General features: G+C 38.1%; 2 long non-coding RNA genes across 10 annotated transcripts in view; both read left to right on the forward strand.

Annotated features, from left to right (window-relative positions):
* The window catches only part of LOC140603751 (uncharacterized), a 285757-nt gene that overhangs the window by 149276 nt on the left and 108600 nt on the right, over positions 1-27881 (forward strand). The window lies entirely within an intron of this gene.
* LOC140603746 (uncharacterized) overlaps positions 1-27881 on the forward strand; it is a 141787-nt gene that overhangs the window by 89727 nt on the left and 24179 nt on the right. For 3 of the 4 annotated variants that reach the window (XR_012006729.1, XR_012006731.1, XR_012006734.1), the window contains one exon: positions 19684-19933. The exons of the other annotated variant lie outside the window; for it this stretch is intronic. This is a non-coding gene — a long non-coding RNA (uncharacterized lncRNA). Of the gene's footprint in view, positions 1-19683; positions 19934-27881 lie in introns of those variants that run through there. 4 annotated transcript variants of the gene reach the window in all.

Here is a 27881-nt window from a genome sequence, read left to right on the forward strand (position 1 = left end):
AGCAGTAGTGATTTTTGTGTTCAATAGATAAGTTTAAACGAGTATTTTTGTTTTGTCTGTGGAAAACTGTAATAAAACAGAACTAGCCTTCCAAACACAGGTTGCACTATATAATTAGGTAGATAAACATGACTGTAGAAGTTGGAACTACATGAACCTTTAATGAACAGCAGGGAAAAGAATATTCTAGTCATCTTTTGGTGAGGATATAAGACCATGGCCAAAAGAACAATGTTTCCTTGATGACAGTTTTATTCCTAACTTGAGCAAATATGTGGCTTTGTATACTGCCATGAAAGATTGTTTTCAGATGAAGATGTCAGAGTACATTTGACTTCTGACATCAGTACTAGAAGGCACTGACACAGAACTTCTTATTCGTTTAATTTTTCTTGACTTTGGACTGGAAAAAAACACAAATTGAGGTATGAAACTGAAGCCTGACTGAATGTTTTGTACATAGGGTTCAGGTCATTCCTGAAAAGGAGGGATTATCTGAAAAAATATCATTCCTTTTCATGTTGCATCTCCTCCAGACTTTTTAGTGAACTAAGCTGTAGAGAGTAAACAAGCCAGGTTTCTCCCTCATGAGCCTTCCAAACATCCTGTCAATCATTTTATGTTTTTATGGAGTTGGTATGTGCTACATAGTTAACTATGAAAATAATGCTACAGTAACACCCTTGCATAAATATCTAAGCATCATTAAGTAATCCTGTAGGAGAGAAACTGAAAAAGTATAAATGCATTTTAATTTGGTGAAAATTACAAAATTATACCCCAAAAAAGCTGTTGTCCTCCTACATAGGGAACATGAAAGTATCCATTTCTTGCCCTTGCACTTTTGCCAATACCAAACATCATCTTTTTAATTTTTGTAAATCTGATTGGTGAAAAACGGCATCTTGGTATGGTTTTAGTTATGTTTAGGGGCACCTGAATGGTGCAGTTGGTTAAGTGCCCAACTCTTGGTTTCAGTGCAGGTCATGATCTCAGGGCCATGAGATAAAGCCCCATTTTGGGCTCTTTTGCTCAGTATGGAGTTTGCTTGAGATTCTCTTCCCATCCCTCTCTGCCCCTCCTGCTTGTGTTCTCTCTTTCTAAAAAAAATAAGTCTAGGGTAGTCCCAGTGGCTCAGTGGTTTAGCGCCGCCTTTGGCCCAGGGCGGAATCCTGGAGACCTGGGATGGAGTCCCATGTCGGGCTCCCTGCATGGAGCCTGCTTCTCCCTCTGCCTGTGTCTCTGCCTCTCTCTCTCTCTCTGTCTCTCATGAATAAATAAATAAAAATAATAATAAAATAAAAAATAAAAAAATAAATCTAAAAAAAATTGTTTCCTCAATTACCACAGATTAAATGTCTTTTAATCTTTATTGGTGACTTGCCTTCCTTCTTTTTTTGAACTATCTGTTCAAATGCTTTCTACATTTCCCTAGTGGTCTTGTTACATTACTCTTAGAGCTTTGTAAGAGCTTTTAATATTATGAGTATTGATTTTTTGAAAATATTTTCTCCTACTCTTCCTTGTTTTCTAAAGATCTTCATGATGTTTTTCAAAGTAGCTAAGCTGAAAGATTTAGGTAAGTCTACCAATATTTGAGTTTATGTCCTCTGAGTTTTGTGTGTTGCTTAGAAAGACTTTCATAGGTATATATAGGAAATATATATAATTATATATATATATATATATATATATATATATATATATATATATATATATATATCTCCTATGGTTTTTTCTAGTGCTATATGTTCATGATTCAAGTTACAATTTATTATCTTATTAGTATGTTTCCTTCTGATACTTTTCAAAGATTTATTTTAAGCATTTCAGTCATTCTGTTGTATATATAATGAAATATTTAGCTGATTTTTCTCCAAATAGAATCTAATTTTTCCAACTACATTTTAAGTAGCACATAATTTTACCACCAAATTGAAGTGTCATTTTTATCACATAATAAATTCTTATAGATGTTCATTTCCAGACTTTTATATTCTGTTCCAATTTATTTGTCTATTCCTGACACTGTCACCACAGTGTTTTAATAACTATAACTTTATATTTTGATTTGATCCATTGTTTTGTTTTTGTTTCAAAATCTCATGACTGTTCTTAGGTACTCTTTTGGTTAACTTTAGGAGCAGCTTAGTAAATGTCCACTTGAAGAATCTCAATGGAGTTTTGATTGAAACTATATAGTGTATGTAGGCTCCCTAGAGAAAAGAGAATAATCTTTCCAAGCCAGGGTGTCTACTCACACAGGATATCTGCCAGAATGTTATCAAGAACTGGTACCTCTAAAATGTTTGAGTTGCTCAACACAGTCCCAAAGTCAACACCGAAGAAAAATATTTCTCTTCCTTTTCTTAATGAATGTTAAGTCCAAACCCCGACTCATTTTATCTATGAAATGGAACTAAGATCCTGGGATGTCTGCCTGGTTAAGTTCTTGGCATATCATTTGAGAAGCTGTGCTGTCTGGCTCTAGAGGTGGTTCACAATAGGATATCTGCAAGATGTCGAAGTATGAGAATAATTCTGGAAGCCAAGGACTAGATTCATTAGATTAGATTCATCTCATTTTCAGTGAAGGCCAGTTTTATTGGATTCTGTAGCTTTTATCTAAGGCTATACCAACATGTCTTCCAAGAGTGCTGTCCAATCCAGTTAAGCCTCATTCTGGAAAGTTACCAGTAAAATTTAACCAAAAAATCTCACAAATATGTTAACATTATACACACCAAATGAGTAGATAAATTAATAAAGTTTTCACTTTTTCTTTCCTTCCAACAATGCTTTAATCTATTTTTAGAAGAATGAAGAAAATAGATACCATTCTTCAAAGTACAGTCTTTGCTTATTATAGCATTTGTGATTTACAAATTGCAGGCAAGGGGTGCCTGGGTGGCTCAGTTGGTTAAGTGTCTGCCTTCAATTTGGGTCATGGTCTCAGGGTCATGGGGTCAAGCCCCATGTAGGGCCCCTTGCTCAGCAGGAAATCTGCTTCTCCCTCTCCCTCTACCCCTCCCCACCCCTCATGTTCTCCACCTCCTTCTTAGTTTCAAATAGATAAATAAAATCTTAAAAAAAACAATTGCAGGCAATCTAAATGTTCAAGCAGGTTGGTAAATATTTCTTGTATATCCATATAGCATATTATGCATCATGTTAAAACAATGAAAGGTTGTTTGTAAAATGTAACGGCATAAAAGGCTTAGGATATATTATTCAACAGAGCTGTATCAATCTGTAGAACAGCGTATATAACATGATCCATTTTTGTTTAAAATAATTTGTTAAACACACACCGACATACCTAACAACATATAAAAAATAATCATTGAGTTTTGGAGTTGAGAAGGATAAAATTATAATTCTACCTTATACATATTTATATCATTTAAAAATTTTATAGTGAACATATGTGTTTTATAATGAAAAACAATAAAGATTTTAATTTTGGAAAATGAGATTTTTAAATTATTTGTTAATGATGTTACTTTCTACAATAACCTTTTTTCATTATTATAGAGTACTGAGAGTCGATGGTGCCTCAGAAATCATGTTTTCTTCCATTACAACCCTGTCTGTAGATTCATTTCAGCAGTATTACCTTTATCATAATTCCTTGAAGTTTACTAAGTGCCTCTAATAGAACTAGGTATATAAATTGTGTCAGTTAATCCTCAGAACTGGGCTGGATATTATCCCCATTTTACAGATAAACAAAATTGAATTTTAGAGAGGTTAGGTTATTTGCCAAAGTCCTTCAGTCAATTAATCAACATAGTAGGGATTCAAACTCTGATACCAACTATGGAGTCTCCTAATATCCTACAAAACAATTTCCATATGGAAATTAATAAATACAAACCAGAGAGTTTTTTAAAAATTCAAGGCCACAACCTTCCCATATTTCTTTTGTAAACTTGGTAGGGGTGCCAAAGTATCAGAATGAGTAAAGTGCAGATCTACTGAATGAAAACTTTATGATATGACCTAGGCTCCATTGATGATTATAATTCAGATCCCAGGTTAAGAAACACCACTGTGTCACACCATACTACCCCTGAGAGACAGGGCTACATAGTTACATGTACACACAAAGGCACAGAAATACACCTGTATAATACACTATTGTGCTAGGGTTCTTTTAGGTTCCTTTGATTTATTCTCTGGTTTCAGCCTGTACACGTATGTCCTATAGAGAGAAATTTGTAGAGTACAGTCTAGGCATCATTGAATGTGGCCATGAAATATTGCCAGTGGAAGTTTTTTTTTTTTTAATTTTTTTTAAAATTTATTTATGATAGTCATACAGAGAGAGAGGGAGAGAGAGGCAGAGACACAGGCAGAGGGAGAAGCAGGCTCCATGCACCGGGAGCCTGACGTGGGATTCGATCCTGGGTCTCCAGGATCGCACCCTGGGCCAAAGGCAGGCGCCAAACCGCTTTGCCACCCAGGGATCCCGCCAGTGGAAGTTTTATTTGTTTTCCCACCATTCAACTTCTTAATCCATTAAGCGTGAGAAGTTACTTTCCTTGATCAGAATTTGTGTTGAAATTTTGTCAAAAAAATAAAGAAAATGCCCAAAGGATAAACTTTCTATTACTGTCCTGAGCTTTCTAAATTATAGAACATTCAGAGAAAGTGTAATAACCTTGTGAAACTAGCTATTAGACTATGTTTTATTCATCTTTGAGTTCTAAACAGTTACCTGACATAAATTTGATGCTCAATAACTCCTTCGAAATGGACTATTTCTATATGTCATGAAGGGATACTTCAAACAGTCTTTCAAACACTCTCCCCACAACCTCCCCCCCCTCCCCAAATTAAGTGACTTGCACAAGGTCTCTTGCCTTTTTAGTTGGAGAGCTGAAGCTAGAATCAAGGTCTTGTGTCTCCAGAACTTTCATCTTCATTCAAACCATCACAACCCAGAATTGTTAAAGCAATGTTTTATTTAATTGCAAAAATGCTGTAGGATCATGGACATCCCTGATGACAAACCAGATCTTAAGTTTGGAAGTTCATGTGAATAGAAGTTCAAGAATGGAACTATATTTCAGTAGTTTGTGGCTTAGAATTGAGTATTTTTATGTTGACTTCTTTATATTAACTGGATTTCCATGACTCTGTCCCCTTGGATTGCAGGTGTAATTATGTAGCAGTTAACATATTCTCTGGGCCCAGCACATCCCATAATTAGCTGTGTTCTCTCCACAGCATATGACTCAACCCCATGTGGTTCTTCTATATCAAAGGCAGGGTGGCCAGAGTTTTTTAACCACAATACTTGAGCATGTAGTGGCAGATGGCTGCACAACCCAAGTGCACCAGGTCCTTTTGAAGAGCAACCTCACCAAAAACAAGCAAACAAACAAACAAAACCAGACCTTGAGATTTATTTTTGAAAAAAGGAAAGAACTTTCTTGGGGGTGTTTCCAAACACTGCATCATTTTAAAAGAAAAGCATGTCTTTTTTTTTTTTTTTTTTTTTAAGAACTAAAATAGAAATAAATGAGTTAGAACTTTGAGGTCAGCCTTGATCAGGAAGGAGGGCACTTCCTGGTCTCTAATCAGAGGTCTACAGAAGTTTATTTAGTTGTGCTAGGACATTGGGTATAATGTAGTATGTAGTGGGTAGAACATGGAACTAGGGGTCTGTAGATCCGATTTCTGGTCTTTCCTCTGCTGCTAATTAGGTATCTAAAGCTTTCTGAGCTTTGGTGAGTCTTGCTCCTTCTATCTGAGATCATTTATGAAAACACCTATTATAAATGCAAGCTCTTATATTATGAGACAAGCTGAAAAATAGACTCTCTTCTGCACAAGCACATTAATCTATATCTACTTGTGAAGAACCCTAAAGAAGGAAAAGACTCAGTAGCTGCCCTGGTAAACTTATTATAGGCTTAGTGAAACTCACCATCAGGGAGTTCCTTATTACGTTAGTGATAACATATCAGAATGTTTCATCAGAATTCCATTGGGAAAAACAACTATATTTGTTATGAAAAGCACTTAGAATGAAAGGTTAGACCTAGTGGGCTTTCTAGCAGTGTACTGCTTAAAAGAACAGATTTTCCTGTCACTTTCCAAGGTGGAGGAAAATGGGAAAAGGAAGAGAGGGGATGGGATTAATGTGATGGTAGGAATGCTACATGGTCTCAAATATTGAATTTTTCAAAAATGTGTAAGTACTGGTATATGTGTGTGTGGAGATGGGAAGAAATTGTTAGAGAAGTTATTTTTTTTAAAGATTTTATTTATTTATTCATGAGACACACACACACACACACACAGAGGCAGAGACACAGGCAGAGGGAGAAGCAGGCTCCACGCAGGGAGCCCAACGTGGGACACGATCCCGGGACTCCAGGATCACGTCCTGGGCTAAAGGCAGGTGCTAAACCGCTGAGCCACCCAGGGATCCCCTGTTAGAGAAGTTATGAAGGGACCCAATTTACACTTATTTTAATTCTAAGTGGTATCAAATTTGGGTACAGGAATGAGGAGGTAGACAGAGAAAAGAGAACATCAACTTTGGGGTCTGGCAGAAATATAATGAGAACTCTTGATTTCCAATATATGGAATTGTACTTCAGATCGAAGTCAAGATCTCAAAAAAGTAAAAAAACAAAAACAAAATCTCAAAAATATTTATAACATAAACACAGCAGCTGATACCTACGATTTGTGCACTTTCCACATTCTAGGTACTGTACCAAATGTTTTACGTGCATTTTATATATACATACCTACAAGCAAAGAGTATTCCTTTAAATCTTTACACTGGGTCTATGAAGTGGGTATTATCTTAATTCCACACTTAGAGAAATGAAGACTCAAAGAGGGTACATAAATTGCCCAAGGACATATAGGTATAAACTTAATGTGGATTCCAAATATATTGGAACATTAATTTATTAAATTATTCATTAATGTAAAAATGTATCAAGTATTATATCTACTGGACATCACAGGATGTACAAAGATGCTTCTCAAGTAAATCTTGCCTTGGCATATTTATTTTGTCATCTAACAGGAGCTATAGGATGAGGACAGAGCTATCTTACCAACACAGTATAAGGCATGAGGCATGACAGGTTTAAATGTTGTCAACTTCAGAGGAATCAAAAGATCTAATTCTCCCCACACCCGAGTATAGCATGAGTCCTTTTCTCTTGTGATGTTGGAGATTAGCTAACATATTCTGGATGTAACCCAAAGTCAGATGTTCTCTCATCCAGTGCCATCAATCATGACAAGGAACCCACCTCTTTATCAGTTTCAATACTTTTGGCAGCCTCTACTGAAAATCCTAGAGATCATGAGCAGTGGTCGCCTCAGGAAGCACACTGCATTTTATCCTGCATACTCCCCAACTGACATTTTTTTTCTTTAAGCTCCCCTCAGATTCATCCTTTTCCTCTAGTCTACCACATTCTTCCTCCTTATCTTTCCTTCCTTTGGCTACCACCCCTGCACATTCCCTTCCTAAACCTGCCCTGAAGAAATTTTAAGGAAATATTTTCTCAGCAAAGCAGATCTCTTTAAGGGAGCTATTTTTTTAAAAAATTTGTTGCAAGTAAAATAAATTCTTCCTCACGTAGAAATTTCTTCCATGGCTATATAGACCTGCTAGATAGAGCCTTCCATTTCCCAATGACCCACTGTCTTCTGAGGCTTCCCCAAGATCTCTGCTCTTTAACCCTCTTCCTTGACCTCAACTCTCTTGATATTTGACTACTCATTAAGTCACTATTTTCCCTACAGATTAGATAGGGGTTTATGAATGACATGGGAAACTCCAATCAGCCAAATGTTTCTTGTGCTACTTTCATAAAAGATTTGGAGGGAGAAACTTTAATGGCAATTAGAGGTGGTCTAGAGGTTGTCATTTATTTGATTTTCCTATTTCATCAATATTAAAGTTGATTTTCCAAATGAAAAGGGGACACTTTCTTAATATATTGGTGTGGTTTTATAAAAACAATTTTATATGCTGGAGCCAGTACTGATCCCGAGGTTGCAGAGACTGTATAAATCTCAGCTCTACCAGTTCACAGTTTTCTGACCTGGGCAAAATTATACGTAACCCTTCTGAATTGTAGTTTTCTCATCTGTAAATTGGCATGATAAAACTGTACATACTTCATAATGTTATTATGTATCTAGACTACAGTAGGTGTTTAATAAATGGAGGCAAATGATTACACTAGGAATCTCAAGCATGTCCATTAAGGAAAACAACTCTTGCAAAAACATAAAAATTCTCAAATTCCCACATTCTCTTTGACCTTCTTCTAATATTGTAAAGTGGTACATGGGGTGGCTATCCTTTGGTATAATCCAGTTACAATTCCGTAGATATATAATAGGAGTGTTTACAATTGAATTACAAACTCTGCCAACTTAGAGAAGCCTAGGGTTGGCATTCAGAGTTGGAAAAAAATCCCACCCCTGGTCTCAGTTTCACATCTCTGCAATTCATTTCCTGAGAAGCTTTCCAAATATGTGATTTTCCATAGCTTCAGGCTTTGTTATTAGTTAAGGGCCCTGTTGGGCTTATCACCAGCTCTAGCAGCTGCTGGCACAGGTGACTGTACATGGTTAGGCATGTGGACAGAATGTAAGTGGGGGCTTTCCAGTTCCAGGGGAGAAGACTATAAGATGCTTTGTATAAGAGCTCTGTAAGGAAGTAAGTAGGTGTCCACAAAGAAAGTGTACTGAAAAGCTAAAGAGTAATGATTGAATTTAATAAAAACTTCCATGTAAAGTGAGTTCCACATTCCCTTTGTGTTTTACATGGGAAATTACAAGCTAAAAGCCTTTGAAACAACTTTTCTAGCTTGTATTGACTTGAGAAACCTGGTATCATATGAAAAGTGTACAAAAAAAGTGATCAAGGAATAATAAGTAACTGTCATTATTTATTGAACAATTATTATGTTCCTCCTAAATCATATAAAGTAGATACTCTTAATTTTCATTTTATAGATGAATGTTATGAGGTTTAGTGGTAGTACATGATTAATCAGCAACTAAGAAGTTATTTCCAAGAATCCATCATTTCAACGATTTCCTCCCATTGAAAAATATACACTAAGAGCTATTCATTGATACCACTTACCTTTATTTATCCTAATCACTTCAGAAGACATTTTACCAGTGACTTACATTTAGGACTGTTTAACTATAGAAGAATCTAATTTGTTAGGCATGAAGACTACTTAACTGTTTGTTTATAACCAACTAACTGGTTAAGACAGCTTCTAAAATCCCTTTCTAGGAAAAAAAAATGTTTTTTAATTCTATAAAACCCAATACCTCTTAATAGCACAAGGCCAATACTAATGAAATATATTCAGTCCCAGAATACAGGGAAGTCTTAAATAGATTCAAGAAAAAGATAACACCATCCAAACAAAATGCAATCTGATCTTTTCTAAAATTTAGCTTCCTTTAGGGTGTGAAATCTTGTCTTTGTGTACTTTAAAGCACCCATCAGTTTCAGCGGACAGTGTGCCTTTAATGAAGTTTTATCAGATGAATAGCATTTAACCATCTCAACATCTCAGAACGTCTTGTTTCCAATGTCTCCTTATGATTGAAGCATTTTGTCCCAGTCCAAATAAAGAAACAGATAGGAGGCAGAACATGCATCAGCTCCCCTCCAAACATACAACAGTTAATTAGGAAAGTGAGATTATGGTTGAGATGTTACTGTATTAAAAGATGGGAGCTCACGTTATTGACCGATGACCACATAGCAAGATTTTCTCCAGATTAACTCCTTTCGTGTGATGGTTATTTCCATTTTATCTGCAAAGAAATGGTTATTTCCATTTTATCTGAGTGACATGTAGCAGAGCACCTAAGAATATGTGGCAGGTTGAGTAGATAGGCAAGCTTTAAATCTTGCTACTTAACCCACTAAATTGACCCTGAGCTTCATTCCTTCCACTACAACATACTCTTTCCTAGTACTGAAAGGCAGTCCTGAAGTTCAGGGTAACCTCATCGCACAGAGATTGCTCATGGATGAAGAACGATCCCTTTGAGGTATCTGGACCAGCAGCGTTAGCCGCCTACAGGAGCTTTTTAGAATTCAGCATCTTGGAACTCCCTCCACTCCCTACTGCATCAGAATCTACTCTAAACATGCTCTGGCTGTGATTTGTATGGAGATTAGTGTTTTAGAAGCACCGTCCTAGAAGTTACGCCCCCACCCCCACCCCCCAGCATCTCACAGGTGTTTTTTTTTAGAAGATAAAACAGGAGTGCGCTTTTTCAAATAGGTCTTTCTGTTCTTGGTAGTGAAAAATAGTTTGACTGTTATGATTTCTGTCAGGCTTATGGCAGAAGATCAAAAATGTGTGCTTTGGAATCATCCACTAATTTATGCTGCCAGATTGCTTTTATGTTATCAGTGCTGAGGAAATTAAGCCTCGACAGGACAGTTTCTCACTGGAGGCACTGACATTCACAATCTTTCCTGTAGAAGGGGAAGCAGATGGGCCTGGACATAGATATTATGCATTCTGATAGCGAAGAGGCAATCTTTCATGAGCTGCCCTGGAGCAAAGTGGGAAGAGTTCTGTGTTAATTTTTTAATGTCTTTTTAATTAAAAGTGTCAAGCAGTAGTCCCTGAGTTTCACTGAGAGAACTGGATTCTTCTCTGTTATCATCTTTGAAATGAAAGCCAATTCAAGGAGCCATGTATTTTTCTTAGTCTTTGTTTCTGGTTTCCTTGTTTCTGGTTATCCAATTTTTGGTACAGTTCAAGGTGAAACTCAGTTATCATTATTTGCTGACTTTCAAGTTTGCATTTGAAGTCATCTTGAAACAAAAAACAGATGCCCCCTGGTATTAGTCAACCATGGCCACAGTATTGCTGCATAATAACACAAACTGTCCCTGGCTTTCAACAATAAACATTTATTTCTCACACTGCGCCTGCAGAGGGGATAGATTTGCCTCACCTAGAAGGAGCCTGGTTAGCATGGCTGCCTGCTGTGGCTCTCATCCACAAGTCTTTCATCTTCCTCCTGGGACCTGCAGGTGGAGCATGCTTTTCTCATGGAGACAGCAGAGGTCAAGAAAGCAAGCACAACCAAACGAGGCCTCTTATTGCCTAGTCTAAGCCTGATGTGACTATCACCACTGCTTTGTTATGTTGACCAAAGCAACCCACGGAGACGAAACCTTAAGTCAGAGGGAAGGAAATGTATTCTACTTCCTTTAAGGGTAGAACTACTAATTACATGTAGATAGAGGGAGAAGTGAAGAACTGGGGCCATCGCTACATCGCTACAATCTACCACACTAGTGATTTCCTAGGATTCCTATTATTCAAAGATTCCTAGCCTTGTATTTCTGATGACAGTAGGCATTGTGATATATGCAACATGGTGGATAATGCATGGTTTCCTTCACATGTGCTGGAAACGGGTCTACTTAACATATCAAGCTCGATTATTCAGTCTTTTTTCATGCTCAGAGTTAATGTGACATTATAGAAAACCATGTCATGCTAATTACAAAATCATTTTAGCTGCCCAATATTATGGATTTTTTTTCTTGCCTGATAATATAGCCTTTCAGAGATGGTCAGATCACACTGGGGAGAATTAATTGCTCAGTGTAAATAGAGGTGAATAATTCAAACACCAGTCATGAATCTGTTGAGAAATAAGTTCAGGATAGGGAATCTAAGAAATATTCCATGTATTAATAGTATTAAAATATGACTTTCCAACAACTATTTCAGATTTTAAGACAAACTTTCTTAATTTTCTGCTTGAAGTGCCACATGAAGGAAATGTTTTCCATAGTTTTGGAAAATGACAGGAAGACCACCTTAAAGGTAAAGCAGACTGATTGTCTTAGGCACTCTGATTTGAAGAGGTGATTTGAAGATCCCTTACCCCTTACCCCAATATCTCCATCCCTGTTCCCAGTGTCTAAAACATCACCCTTAGAGAATTAGTCTTTGGGCTAAGATTTTATTGATTTTTAAGACATTTACCATATATCTATGTATTCTGTCCCCCCCAACTCATGCACAGGAGACAACAAAATTGGTTATCAAAACATCAACCTCCAAAGAACACAACCTTTTACATCATCTTTCACTTTCGCTACCTTTGTTTTGTCCTCTTTACCCCAGATTGGCCTGTGGTCTTGCATTACATAACCAAAGGCCTCATTAAAAATTATAGCTAAACAAAGGAATAATTTTTCCTTAGGATGCATTGTATTCTTTTCCTAGAATCATACTTTATGGGATTGCTGTGAGGACTAAGTGAATTAACACATGCAAACCACTGAGGGGAGTGCCAGACACAAAGAATATCATTACTAATGATATTTTGCTATAGCATCTGCATCAGTTTATTGCATCATTTTTTTAGGTTATTTGTCTTTTCTTGTCAAATATGAGTTTTTTGAGGGTGGTTCAGTGGTTGAACGTCTGCCTTTGGCTCAAAGCGTGATCTAAGGTTCTTGGGACCGAGTCCCATGTCAGACTTCCTGTGGGGAGCTTGCTTATCCCTCTGCCTGTGTCTCTGCCTCTCTCTGTGTGTCTCTCATGAATAAATAAATAAAATCTTTAAAAATAAATAAATAGATAAATATGAATTTTCTGATATACCTAGAAAAATCCATGGCTAATAGTATGTGCCACATATTTATTAATGGAATGAATTTCTTGAATATTCATTATGTGTAAGAACCAAACAAAGCAAATATACAAAAACAAAAAAAGAAAGAAGAAAGAAAGAAGAAAGAAAGAAAAAGAAAGAAAGAAGAAAGAAAGAAAGAAAGAAAGAAAGAAAGAAAGAAAGAAAGAAAGAAAGAAAGAAAAAGAAAGAAAGAAAGAAAAATGTCTATTTAGGTCCTCTGTCCATTTATAAATCACATAATTTGCTTTTTTTTTTTTGCTGTTGGGGTTATATAATTTTTTTAAAAATGTTTTTTTGACACTAACCCTTTATTAGATGTATCATTTGCCAATATCATCTCTCATCCTGGAAACTGACTTTTTCTTTTTGTTAATGGTTTTTGTTAATAAAGCCCTTTTTATTATTATTTTTTAAAGAACCATACAAAGCAATGGTTATGCAAAAATAACATAGCTAATACCTACCCTGGAGGAGGGCATAGTCTATGAAAAAAAAAAAAGACACTTTTTTTTTTAAAAGACACTTTTCTATGGATCATGGAGTATATATAAAAATGAAGGAATATAAAAAGTAGTGCAAGAGACTAGATGCAAGAAGGACACTCCATGACCTCATGGCTTTGTCCTGGATGGCAGGAATGTAATCTCGGAAACTAAGAAAATGAGTTAGAGCAGTGCTTGTCAAGTTTAACATTAATGTGAATCACTTAGACAAGTTGTCAACGCACAGATTTCTGGACTCTGTGCCCAGAGTTTCTTTCTTTCTTTTTTTTAATATCTTGTTTATTTATTCATGAGAGATACAGAGAGAGAGAGAGAGAGAAAGAGAGACAGAGACATAGGCAGAGGGAGAACAGAGCTTCTAATTTAATTGGTCCAGGATGGGCCTCAGAATTTACATTTCTAGTAAGTTCTCAGATAATGCTGATGATGCTGGTCTAGGGAACACACTTTGAGAACTGTAAAGGAATGGGGAGGTAACACTATAAATAGAGTCAGTTCTTGAAACTCTTGTCATCATGCAGGGAACTGAGAAGTGCAAACACTGAAAGAGCTGGATAAGGCCCCTCTCATATAAGGTGATTTACATTTATTTTCATATATTCTTCTAGCAATGTTATGAAGTAGGTTTATTAAGCAGTGTAGTGTCTAAGTGTGCTGCCAATAACAAATCAGCAATGAGATCTCAGGGTTAAACACACACACACACACACACACACACACACACGAGTTTTATTTATGTAGTACAGGTAGATGGAACTGCTCTATGTCGTCACTCAGGGAGTGTAATGGATGTTGTGGGCCACCACCCATAGGGCTTAGATACTCAATCCTTTCATCTGTTGGGACTTGTGAACAGCTGAAGAGAGATGCCATGCCTAAAGGCACATTCACACCCAGGCACCAGTTAGGCAATGTAGGCAATACAGATCTGGTCCACTTGCCATGCCAAGTCACAACTTGGAAGAGCCATTTCAACTCTAGAACTTGATTGAATTGGACTAATATAATCCTGCACGCTAGGGATTTCTGTCTTAGGCCAGATTCCCCCAGGAAACAGATGGAAATTTTTTTGTTGAGGACTTTTACTGGGGGAGTGCTTTAGGTATCTGTATCTGGAGGGAGTGAAGAAAGAAGCGCTGGGCAGAGGGTATGATTGGATTTAGATTCTGGAGCTGACATGGATGCTACACCTAGCAGGGATGCTTAGCTCAGAAGTGGTGACATGACTCCAGTGGTGGAGGCTCATTGCTGTCATTCAAGAATAGCAGTACTGGTGGGTGAGAATAATGGACTCTGCTTTGGCTGGCTGAGTCTTTGGAGAGTCACCTTGGCATTCTTCATGGGTTCCACTGTTCTCTTTACCCAACATAAATTAATTAGAGCATCAGTATCATCTGGGGGAAGTTTTATGAAATACATAATCTAGGCTCTGTCCAATAAATCAATCTATTGTCTTAGACTCACCAGGCTTGAGTATTGCATTTTATTCTAGGTGACAGATTATTCAGATGACCACTGAGAAATGTGGAAAGAAGCTGACTGGGATAATGAAATAGTCTGTAAAACACTTGAAATGAATATATAGCACCTAGAAAAGAGACACAAGTGGAGGGATCCTGATCATCCATCTCAGATGTTGAGACTGTCCTGTGGGGGAGGGTATCCCTCTGGCTCACAGTCCTTAGCTAGATGTTAATCTCTAGTAGATTAGAAATAGTGTCTGCCACAATTGCATTATTACCTCCCTGGCCTAGCATAGTACCTGCCATAAAGTAGCTACTCAAGAAATATTTTTAAATAAATGACACTGAATAAATATTATGTGGGTTCAGATTGTAACTCAACAGAATGAAGATCTGCATACTTTGGACTCTCTTTAAAATAATGGAATAGGCTGAGTGAAGTAAGTCAATCGGAGAAGGACAGTGTATGTTCTCATTCATTTGGGGAATATAAATAATAGTGAAAGGGAATATAGGGAAGGGAGAAGAAATGTGTGGGAAATATCAGAAAGGGAGACAGAACATAAAGACTCCTAACTCTGGGAAATGAACTAGGGGTGGTGGAAGGGGAGGAGGGCGGGGGGTGGGGGAGAGTGGGTGATGGGCACTGAGGGGGAAACTTGACGGGATGAGCACTGGGTGTTATTCTGTATGTTGGTAAATTGAACACCAATAAAAAATTATTTTATTAAAAAATAATAATGGAATAGGCTGCCTTAAAAGCCAAGTCAAGACCTTATATTGAGAGGTTCCAGATGTAGGTGGGATAACCCTGTCAGCAAGAGAGATTGAAAGATTGATCAAATTTCTGATCTGATTAGGAGGTAAGATATTTAAGGTTTCTTTCCATTTTAAGATACTTAATATTTTAAGCATAGAAAAGTGACTATTTTGTGGAAAAAGAACTGCCAAAAGGCATGATTGCTACTGTACACAGGAAGTTTTGAATTTTCTGAATTCCCACAGAGATTCCAGAAACAAGTTGAAGGAAGTCACATTTACTCTACCACTTTCAACTTAAAACATCAATTATTAATAGGCCAATTCTCTTCCTGCACTCAGAGATGGCTTTTTGATAGACCGTGGGATCCCCAGAACTTTTGGGCATGTAGTGATAGAGAGTCTAAATCCAAGGATGCTTCCTGTCCTCATGTACCCAGTACCTGAGGCTAGTAGTGAGGAGTGAAATCCTTATACTGTGATTCAGGACAATAGAATAAGAGCAGAAATTATAGGACAAGCTCTATAGGATAGGAGAGAGTATGGTTTCTAAATTTAGGTACCGTGGTTATCTTCGAGGATTTGAAGAAAGCTTTCATCAAATCTATGAAGAAAAAATGCATACTTGTATGAAATTGTATAAACATGGGCCTCTTGAAACCCACTAATGAATTAAGAACCTATGGGATAAAGATAGAGCTTTTTAGAGGCCCTTGTGCCTTCTAGGTATTACCTTTTGAGCACAGAAAGCTACTTTCTCCTTCATGCCTTCTAAGGAAACAGCTTATAGATATACAATTCATTGCATTTATGAAGTTCAAGGAGAGAAGAGTGACTTGATTCAGAGTCAAACAAGATCAGTATGGAACTGATGTCCCATTTATGAGCTGGATATATTAAAGCAGGTCAGGCTTTAGCTTACGATTACAATCATAAATGGTATTGATTGGCAGTTGGTCTTTTTTAATTTAAATTTTATTTTTTTATTTATTAATTGGAGTTCAATTTGCCAACATATAGAGCAGTTGGTCTTAGGAAGACTTGTATGCTTGAATTATTCAAAGTCCTTCTAGGTATGATACTTTAGATACTACATATCTACATATGATACACCTATGATACCTAGGTATAGGTGGTTGAATGTCATGCCTACTTGACCCGATTAATGGGCATTGATGAACCTACCCACTGGAAGATGTGTCAAGCCAAAATGGTTGTATGTTTATAATTACTACCATATGATGAGCCCTTCAGAGATTTCTAGATGCATGCACCAGTTCATAGAGAGAAGGCAAAATGTGACCTGAGAAGCTATGTGTTAAAGTGAAAAGGGCAGGCATGGCTTTAGGAACAGAAAGATCTGAATTCACCTTTACCACTGGTTAACCATATGATCTTAGGTCAGTTACTTAGTTGTATGGCATGTCAGGCACTTCACCATAGATCAAGGCTGAGGGTACCTGTCTTGCTTCTATTGTGATAGTGCATGTAAACATTTAGGTTAGGTTTGGATAAAAACCTGCCCCATCTTGATTTTTGTCCTCCTTTCATATGGGACACATTCTGGACAAGTATTATCCAATAGAAGATTGGTTTCTTTGATTAAAAGAGCATTGAGGAGATCGGTATTTAGTAGCCTCTGCAAGGGGAACACCCTACAGCAAAAACTGAGAGTGACATGCCAGGAAGAGAAAGCAGCCAGATAAAAGGAACTGGGGTCAGATGGAGGGGATAGGGACACAAAGTTCACCGTGTTCTCTAGGGCCAGTCCTGTATTCTCTCCCTATCTCTTCAAGATCTACTTAATTCCAACCTTTGACTTTCCCCGTTGGACACTTCACATCCACCCAGAAAGAAAGACTGATTCTCACCACTCCTCCCCACCTCCTGCCCATTTTTCACTTGATCCATAGTAATCCTTGCCTGAAAAAGAGTGAAAGTGCAGAGTTGGTTACAATGGAGGAGAGGTGTATAACTGTCTCTTTGGAGGAGTTTTAGAGAATTGGAATATACTTGTGGGAAGGAACTTTACATTTTTCTAGGCTAGGATTGACAATCTAGATTGGAGAATTTTTTGAGACTGTTCTATGCATTCTATATTGAGCATATTTAGTTGCATCACTGTTCTGTACCCACTAGATGCCAGCAGTCCCCCCTGCTCTGAGTTCTAACAACCAAAAATGCCTGCAGACATTGTCAGATGCTCCCCGGGGGAGCAATATTGTCCCTGTTGTGAACCCTGTTATAGTTCAACCTTTTATCCAATAAATGGCCATTCCTCTCATGGCTTTTTACTTTTAAATCAGCCCCTGACTCAATATCCAGACATTTTCATCTTTATATTGCATAGATGTTTAACTAGAAACAGGATGAGGAAACCCACATTTAGACTGTAGCCAATTGGAATTTTAGTGAAGACTTTGAGCTAGAAGACATAATAGAATCCAGTTGTTTTTTTTCCCATGTTGGATTTTGGAGTTAAAACCTGAGTCATTAAAGGAAGTTTTGATCTTCTATTTGCTTAAATATATGGGAAACTAGACAATGAATCTTTGATTCTCCTGCCCCTTTTAATTTGACAAGCTAACTTTGGCCTCTGAGAGTGAAGACAATCTCTGGACAGGGATTAATAACCTCTGAAAGGTGCCTGAATGCCACTCAATGGAGACTGAGTAACATTGTTTTCTGAATTATGCCTGCAGGAGCATTTCAGACAGGGATGAAATAAGAAAATGCATGTGGAGCATCCTGCACTATGTCTCTCATGATACTTGCTAAGGAATATTGTTATCATTATCATTATTTTTTATCACCATCACTGTGGTGCAGTCAGGGCACATCCAAGGACCCAGGGGGGGCGGTCCTGCAGGACCAGTCAAGAAGGTCCTTGGCTTCACTCAGGTTGGAAATCGAATGCAAGCCAACAGGAAGTGAGAGCAGAGTTTACTGAAGGTACAGAGAGAGAGAGAGAGCAGATACAGATGGAGGGTCTCAGAGACTCAGAAAGGCAAGGGGCATGAGTCTCAACTTTGGGATTTTTATTGATGATTGTGGTCTGGTGCATATGTCCTCTTAGGCTTCTAGGAACTGCTCTGAACAGGTACAGGGTCCAGGTGTCTGTCATAAGTCATTCATTCCCTGGAGCCAGGAGGTCTTGACGTTGACATCTAGTGAGCACCAGTGTCCTGGAATATGACATGCTGGCTTTGCCCATCCATTCCTGAGATAAGGTGTAATCTAATGTGCTGGAAGACTCCAGAGCAATCACTAACTTCCTGTCCCTTACAATGAGGATATACATTAAGGCTATACAGAGGTACAGGTCCTAGTGAGAACAGAAGCAGGAAAGGGAGCAGAGGAAAAAAATCAGCTTTTTCTCTCCTTGGGTCCTTCGGTCTCCTAACTGTCTCAGTTGCCCTGGTTGAGCTGCTAACCCACTTACAGTTAAACTATAAGTCTTTGTTTGCTGGTTTGTTTTAGTTTTTTCTCTTTGAATGATAAATTCATACCTTACATCAGGTTATAATGGTGAATTTATTTTGAGTAACTCAATTAGAAATGCAAATCTGTAAGCTTTGTGTGGTTCCATCTAGTTCACAAAAAGTACAGGACTACATGAAATAAGCACTTGGAAATGAGATGGTCTGGACCATAAGGTGTTTCTCATGTCTTGTCAATGGCCTCCAAGGACAAGTAGCAGATTTTAGTGAGGGCAAGGAGATAGAAAATAGAAAGTCATCGTTGCTAATTTGCTGAAAGAATCCCAGGTGTCTGTGTACTGCAGGGCAAAAAGTAGTTTCTTTTAAAGCAGCCCTGAGGGACGTTCATAGGCTATGATAGCCAGATTTCATCCAAATCCATGTTTTGCTTCTCATATAGGATTCTTTCTTTTTTAAATCCCTGGATTACTCTGTTAGATGCCTAGGCCTTATTCTGGAGAATTAGGGTATTGGATTAGAGGTGAGGAAATCTGGATGCTACAGTCTTTTTCTCTGGAGTTAAATTAAGGAAAGAAGTGAGTTGTGGATAGGGAGAAGGGAAGGGAGAAGAAAATGCACAAAACTGGTTACATATACTTCTCCAGGACACAAGTAGGATTTGCCCAATGCAGTAACTGTTGGCAGATTAGCAGTTTTGCTAGGGCAGTGCTGGTGATAAGAAAAATAATCATCATCGTAATTATAGCCAACGTTCCTTAACAGGTACTGGGCTAGACACAGTGCCAGGGGTTTGACATGTGTTCTATCATTCCACCTTCACAGAAATCCTATGAGGACCATCACTAACCTTCCTTTTGCCGATGAGGAAACAGCAAGATAAGAGCTTGAAGGAATGTGTTCAAGTAGTGGAACCGAGTTTCATATCCAAGAGCAAAGCCAATGCTCTTAACCATTTCTCTCTATTGCGTATCTCAAGATGTGTAGCATTGTTCAGCCTGAACTAGAACCAGGATGGCAGTCAAGAGGCCAGAATGACCGGGATCAATCCCAACAAATATACATCATGGAACCACTTGCTGGAGGCTTGTAGCAAGTTATTTCTAAAGGAACCAGAGCAAATGGTGTTTTTGTGCTGCTCTATGAAATCACGCAGGAAACCGTATTCTCAAGAGTAACAGAATGCATATGCTCTTGTTCATAGAAACATGTGTAGTAGCCTGATATTCTAAGATTTAGCCAGTTTGGTTTATATAGGATACTATTTAGCGTCATTGAAATGTTCCATGGCTCACTTTACTCCATAACTAAACATATCTATTTTCCCTCACATCTTCTATCTAGAGCTGTGAGAATGGTTCATGGGATCATGTTTGTAAGAAATTCTTTGACTTGCTTTGGGAAAATTATACAAATACATAATGTAATAATCTGATTTATACTACCTAGAGAGAGTTAACTGAAGAGGAAAATTAAATGATTATGGGCCTAAGTAGATGATTTATGAGTAAGGGCTACAAAGTATAAAAGTCTAACAACAACAGAAGTCCCTTTGAAGGTTGAGATGGGAGAAAAATGATGTAGGTTGGTACAAAGGCTTCTAGGTAAGATTAACCGGCTGAAATTGAAAAGAAAACAATTTTGTTCCTTATGACAAATATCAAGACGTTCAGATTAATGATATACTGAGTACTTTTGTAGAGAACCTTATACCCTCCAATCCTAGGGGGCCTGAAAACAAAATATGGCAACACACAATATATTTGGAGGTAAGAAGGTCCAGTGGTGGAATATAATGATTGATGCTTCAGGGATCTTTAGAGACAAGAACATTGATGGCTAAGGTTATTGGCAAATATAGTTTCTTTGACTCAACTGCTAAGACTTAGAATATACTAAAACATATATTAATAATGCTTCTTTCTGACCTTCTATGATTTATAGACTCACATGTTAGCAATATATAATTTTAGACAGAGAAGATAAAATATTTCCATAATACAAATTCTCCTGAGTGTGGGACACTTCTGTGCAATTGTTTAGAGGAAGTATAAACTGTGTAACTCTCTTCAGGGAAATAGTAAAGTAATACTAGACAGTATTTGGGTTGTGCTACATGTTATAGCAAGTAGACAGAGTGCCCAGTGTCTTGAATAGCATTTCTGCCCTATATGTGATTTGATGCTAAAACTTACAGGGTGTTATGACTTTAGAAAAAAAGGTGAGTATTGAATATGGAAGCAATAGGTTGTCATTGTGACAAGGTGAAAGGGATGGTCATAAAACAAATGAAAACAAATATCAGCTCTTTGGGGTCATTTTGAGATGAATTCATTTCATTTCAGCAACTATCTATTGAGACGTGACTATGCACAGTGCTGTTCTAGGAACTGAAAGGGAACAGGATGAGTATCACCTGGGTGCTCACAGTATAGTGAAAAAGACACAAATCAACACTGAAAATGATCCTTGAATAAAAGAGCCTAAAACAGTGGTATAAAGGGGAGCTATAAATCGAGGAGGAGAGAATAAGAAGAAATTCATATGAAATGAGATAATTTCAGATTAGTCTTTAAATCCCTCAGGTGATGAGGGATAGCATGCAAAAAGGGATTTACGATAAAAAAATTTTCCCAAATTAATTTGCAAGATCAGTAGAGCTGCCTTGTTCTAGCAACTACCATCAAAGAAATATTCTTTTCTAACTTATTTTTTTTGTTGTGTTTCAGCCTAGGTATAGGACGCAAATGCACAAGTTTATATAGATATATGTAATGTTTTTCATACCATACTAGTGAGTGGTTTTAAGAACATTACTGTATAAATCATGCACACATATATGTAGATTTGGAGCTCAAAAAGACCTAAGTTTGAGTTTCACATATGCTACTTACTAGCTGTGTAACTTTGGACGCTTAGTGTTTCTAAATCTCTTTTCTTATCTGTGAAATGGAGACAGTCCTGAAGTATGTGTTTGTGAAATATTTAGGCACGGTGCTAGATGGAGCATTGCGTAAAAGGAATAACTGGGTAAGATTTGGTGTGTAGGATTAGGGTGTCAGTCGTGGTATGCTGGTAAGGATTTAACAGTTGGCTCTTTGGGGGGAAAAAGCCCTGATGTGTAATGTTTGCCAATTCCCATGGTGTAACTACTTCTGCAATGGTCCATTTAAAACTAAACAACATGACGTCACTGAATGTAGAATTGGACATTGATGTGCATAAGTGGCTTTTATTGACTGGTGCCAACCAGGGTCAACAAATGACTGGATGTCAGTGTTTCAATGCAATGGAATTTAAAACTAAGTAAGTCTGATGGGAAAAGAAATTGTTGACAGTTGAGATTGTCTTGTCTGGATCATTGTGCCAGAATATACCCTGAAAGAATTGTCAGTTCTGAGAAGAGGTCAATTCAGTAATAGGAAATAATTTAGGTTAGGTACCATGGAAAGGAAGAACCTCCTCCTCTCTGGGACTGGTGAGCAGGTCCACATAGACTCTAAACTGGGATGTGGCAGGGAACATTCCAGATGGTGTGAGTAAGCTAATCTTTGCAGCATGGAGGTAGGCAGACTCCAGGCAGGGAACTGGGCCAGTTAATCTTAGGTCTCTGAGACTGGTTTGTGCCCATGAACTTTTAAGAGTAGAGATTTCCTAAGATCAGTTTTAAATTATGCAGTTGTATTTCTGCTTTCTGCTAAATTGTAGGGTAAAGTTATAGTTGGGTGACAGCTGTGAAACAAGGAGCTAGGGACACTAGGTGGGATCTCCTTTCTATTGTGGGAGGAGCTCTCTAGCTCCTGGAAACTTCCAAATCAAATGTAATACTCATTTACTGAATCCATCTTATCCCATGTTCAAGATATAAGGGCCTCCCAATCTTGAATATCAGATTCCCTTAAGCTAGCTCCATGGCTTCCATTTGAGTCTCAAAAGGACCCATAGCCCCAAAAGAGTAAGAAAGACTTATGCATATATTACATATCTTGTGATTTTTTTACTACAATAATTTTTAAAATGACTATAATATTGAGAGGCATCTGGGTGGCTCAGTTGGTTAAGTGTCTACCTTTGGCTCAGGTCATGATCCTAGAGTCTTGGGATCAGGCCCCATGTCAGGCTCCCTGCTCAGCGTGGAGCCTGTTTCTTCTCCCTCTCTTCCCTACTTCTGCTATTTCCTGCTATCTCTCTGTGTCTCTCAAATAAATAAATAAACATTTAAAGATGTGTATTTTACATTTCTAATCTGAACCATCTCAAATTCTCTTTGGCAAGAAAGTTATAAATGATACATGACAGTGAGAAAATAGTGCTGAATAATGATGTTTCATGGACTTAAATTTATATTCTAGTTCCTCAAAAATTAAACATAGAAATACTAGGTGGCCAAGAAGTTCCTCTCCTAGGTATACACCCAAGAGAGTTGAAAAGAAATGCACAAACAAAAACCTGCACAAAAATGTTCATAGCAGTGTTTTTCATATTAGCTCAAAAGTAGAGATAACATAAATGTCCACTGGAGGCTGAGTGGGTAAACAAAATATGATACATCATACAATAGAATATTACTGAGCCATAAAAAGGAATGAAGTCCTGATACATGGTGCACTATGGGTGAACCTGGAAAACATAATGCTAAGTAAAGGAAGTTAGATACAAAAGGCCACTTTGTGTTTGCTTCCATTTATATAAAATGGCCAGAATTGGCAAATCCATAGATTACTGGTTGCCGGGACCTGGTCGGAAGGGAGAATATTGGCTTGTCAATAGTTATAGAATTTATTTTGGAGGTAATGGAATGTTTTGGAATTAGAAATGATAGTTGCACAATAGAGTGAATATACTAAAAACTACACAAGTATACACTTCAAAATGGTAAATTTTGTTTGTTATATGAATCATATCTCAATAAAAATACATATGCTCACTGAAAAAAACTGAAGTAAGCACCCACATGTATGGTGGTATTCCAAAGAAGCACAGGAACCAACTGAAAAGCTCCTGGTGGCCAAAGGTAGAACAATTTGAGAAAAAGAGATAATTTATTTGAATTATCACCCAAAGTATAAAATATCTGTAAGTCCATGATGATATAAATAAATGAATTAATAAATGAGGACAATAAACACCTTTACACTTTAAAGCATTTTAGATGTACAGCATTCTAAAAATGTAGCTGAATATAAAATATTTTTTAAGCTTTTTTGCTATTTTTCTAATTATAGAAGTCATATACTTCTTGGTTTCTTGCTCAGATCTATTTTACTGGGCCATTGTACCTATCTTCCAGCTGCTGGGAGTGCTAGGTGCTAATGGCTTAAGCTCTGCTCTGATGGTTATCCCCACCCCAACACCCTGGGATGCTTCTGAGCAATGACTGATACTGCCTCAGACTAAGGGACCAACTGTATGGGAAAGTAGGTGTGGGTAAAAGTAGGTGTCGCTTGAAGCAGTGGCAGAGATGCCAGCTTGGAGATAATACCATTTTTCTGTATGTACCTTAAAATAATGGATATTAAAAGATTTTGATAAGTAGTAAGCAGGGAGCCGAAGTATGTGGTAGAGGGAGGAATGATTTCATTCACTGTCATTCTCGATGTCCCACTAGAACAGTCTGCTTCTCTCCTAGCAACTTTAGGCTCTGTAGGTCTCACACTTTCCCCAGGGGCACCAGAGTCCCACTAAACTTAAAACTATGGCTGGTATTGGTCACTTAGGATTTTTATGCCAGCAGGCTAGTAGGCAAAACAGGTAGTCACTGTAAAGGCCAGGCAACTGACCCTGATTGTTTGGGGGAAGTAGGGATGCTGCTACATAGTGAGGAAAAGGAGGGAGTATGTTTGTCAGCCAGATGACCCACTGGGCATCGAGTACTCTCATGATAGTTTGTGAGAAAGGGAAACAACTTTGCTAGCCATGAGATCAGGCTCCTTGGGAATAGGTCAGACCACTAGGCAAGACATCTATACCACCAGAAGTAAGTTACTGTCAGAGGAAGAGGAGGATCTAATAAGGATGATGGATGAGAGAGATGATGAGTCTCAGCTATGGTCTTAGAATCAATTTTAGGGGGTATGGAGGGATGTAATTCCCACTCATGTGTTCTTAAGACCAAAAAAGAATTCTAAAGAACCTGTGTCTGGATGTAGTAAATTTTTTTTAAAGACTTTTTTTGGGACGCCTGGTTGACTCAGCAGTTGGGCATCTGCCTTCAGCCCAGGTCGTGATCCCAGGATCTGGGATCGATTTCTGCATTGGGCTCCCTGCGTGGAGCCTGCTTCTCTCTCTGCCTATGTCTCTGCCTCTCTCTCTCTCTCTCTCTGTCTCTCATGAATAAATAAATAAATCTTTAAAAAATATATTTTATTTATTCATGAGTGACACAGAGAGAGATGCAGAGACATAGGCAGAGGGAGAAGCAGGCTCCCTGGAGGGAGCCCGATGTAAGACTCAATCTCAGGATCCCAGGATCATGATCTGAGCCAAAGGCAGACAGACACTCAACCACGGAGCCACCCAGGTTCCCCTGGATGTAGTGAATTTAATGCAAGAATTTTAAACAGTGCAAAGTAGAGACTGCAGAAGACTGGGTGTCCTACACAGATCTCCTTTTCAGTCTGGTACATTTTCCCCACAGCTGCCATGAATGTTGGTTTCTCTTGACAAAACTGCTCCCCTCTCCAATGAAGTGCCCTAAGCCCAAGGGAACCCCTTTGCTCAGGAGGTTACTTATGCACACTCCTGGGAGTAGTTGATCACCAAGGGCTGACTCTGTCCATACAAAGAGCTGGCTTCCTGATGTGGAGGTAGGGCTTACTCTGTGTTGCTCCAAAACTTCCCATGGGATGAGGCTGAAGCTTGACATTCTGGCTCAGTTTCTTCCTCTTTGCTATTCTGCTTCCTTTTTCCTTCTAAGTTCTTTCTGAGAAAGAATGATCTCATTTCCTTCCAAGTTCTTTCTTGACAGCTCTTCTTCAATAAAGTATTTGCACATGAATCCCTATTTTTTGGAAATTCAAGACAAGATACATATTTACTACGAAAAGTTCAATGATAGAGAAAAATATTTTTGAGTCATCCATAGCGATACCTTATGTTTACCATTGATGATAGTATATAGTCTTCCAGATGTTTCCATATTTATTTAAATACTGATGTAGAATGTATGTGGTATATGTTTGTGTACATGCATGTGCACATGTATGTAGTGTATGATTTTTTTAAAAGATTTTATTTATTTATTTATTTGAGAGAGAGAGAGAGAGAGAGAGAGAGAGAGCATGAGCTGCGGAGAGGAGCAGAGGGAGAAGGGGAAGTAGATTCCCTGCTGAGCAGGAAGCCTGAAGCGGGGCTCTGTCCCAGGATGCCAGGATCATGACCTGAAGGTACCCGCTTAACCCACTGAGCCACCCAGGTGCCCCTGTAGTGTGTGTTTTTATGTATGCATGTACAGACAGACACTGTGTGGTGGTGATTTTTTTCAAGTCAATAAATAGAACTACACCATTCTTCTATACATACATGCTGGGTGAATATATAATTATTTAACTAATTCCCTATTTGTCCTAATAGTTAGTTGTATAAGTTCTATGATAAAAGTATTTACACCTACATTTTTGCAGACTTATACAGTTATTTTCCTCGGATAAATTTTTAGAAGTATATTTGTTAGGTTAAAGTGCACATAATAAAAGGATTTTATTTCCTTCTGGCAAACTGCCTTTCAATGAGCTATGTATGAGACTGACAATTTCTCTGCATCTTTGCCAATACCTGATCGATGACAATTTAGAGCTTAATCAACCTATATATTAGAACTGACAGTTTAGAGCAGAAGTTTTAGAATGGCCAGTTGAATTGAATAGTAATATTATCAACTAATTTAATATTTTAAATGAACGCTTAAAATACAAAAAAAAAACCAGTTAATTTTCTACATGCTCAGTGCTTAAGATAACTTCACAAACCATCTGTGAGAAAGACTCAATCGCTTATATTACTCAGCTAGTTAAAGACAACCTGGTCTGCCTGTCTCCTAAGCTCTGCTTTTTCTACAGAGCCCAATATCTCCCATAGGTTATTGTAAACTTCAAAATATTATAGTATGAAAATAAAATCAACACAAGAAAAGAATCGATGAATGTTAACCCGGAGGCTGCTGGTATCTGAGGTTTCAGTGGAAAATATTCATATGCCTTTCCTGGATGACCTGCTCACCCTGTCCTCATCTTACCTATTAGCCCTTTCCCCAGAGGTAATCATTGCTTTGGCAAACACACACTGTCAAGAACAAAAATGCCAGACCCTAAGTAGATAAGACCAAAAGGATATTACTCCTAATGTGACATTAGACTAGCATGAAGGGACAAAAAAAGATTTCTTTTTTTTTTCTTTTTATTTTTCTGCCCCACCCCAGTTAAGATTAAAAAAAAAATTGTAGCATTTCCATTTCTTTCCTTTTTTTTTTTTTTTTTGAGAGATTGAGCCAGGGGTTGGGGGGTGAGGGGAAGAGCAGAGGGAGAGAATCTTAAGTAGGTTCTATGCCTGATGCAGAGTCCTACATGGGCCTCAATCTCATGATCCTGAGATCATGACCTGAGCTGAAGTCAAGAGTCAGCCACTCAACTGACTGAGCCACCCAGGTGCTGCAAGCTTGCAGCAGTTCTTTGACAGGTCTCTCCAAGAAGGGGTTTTGAGGGTCCATCCTTTCTCTGCTGGAGTCTACCAGGCTTCAGCCCTCTTGGCTAAGTCTGCTATGACGGGCCGTGCAGTAGCAGGGGAGTGACGCAGTGGTAGGATGTCTCCGGGCAGGGCACAGCACAGATTGCCCTCCTTTCCCATAGCCTACTCGTTGCCATAGAAGAATTCCAGATGAGGGAGCTCAAAATTGCTAACTAGTTTGACCATAAAGTGTCACCAAAAACAGAGCTTGGGAACTGAGGGGACCAGTAGCAGTAGCAGTAGGGTAGGCAGCCAGGTTGGGAGTCTCCTCTAGTGGGGAAAGGGATCAGTCTACATGAAAT

The sequence above is a fragment of the Canis lupus genome, chromosome 14 (assembly GCF_048164855.1).
Source record: "Canis lupus baileyi chromosome 14, mCanLup2.hap1, whole genome shotgun sequence".
In the NCBI taxonomy this organism is placed as follows: Eukaryota; Metazoa; Chordata; class Mammalia; order Carnivora; family Canidae; genus Canis; species Canis lupus.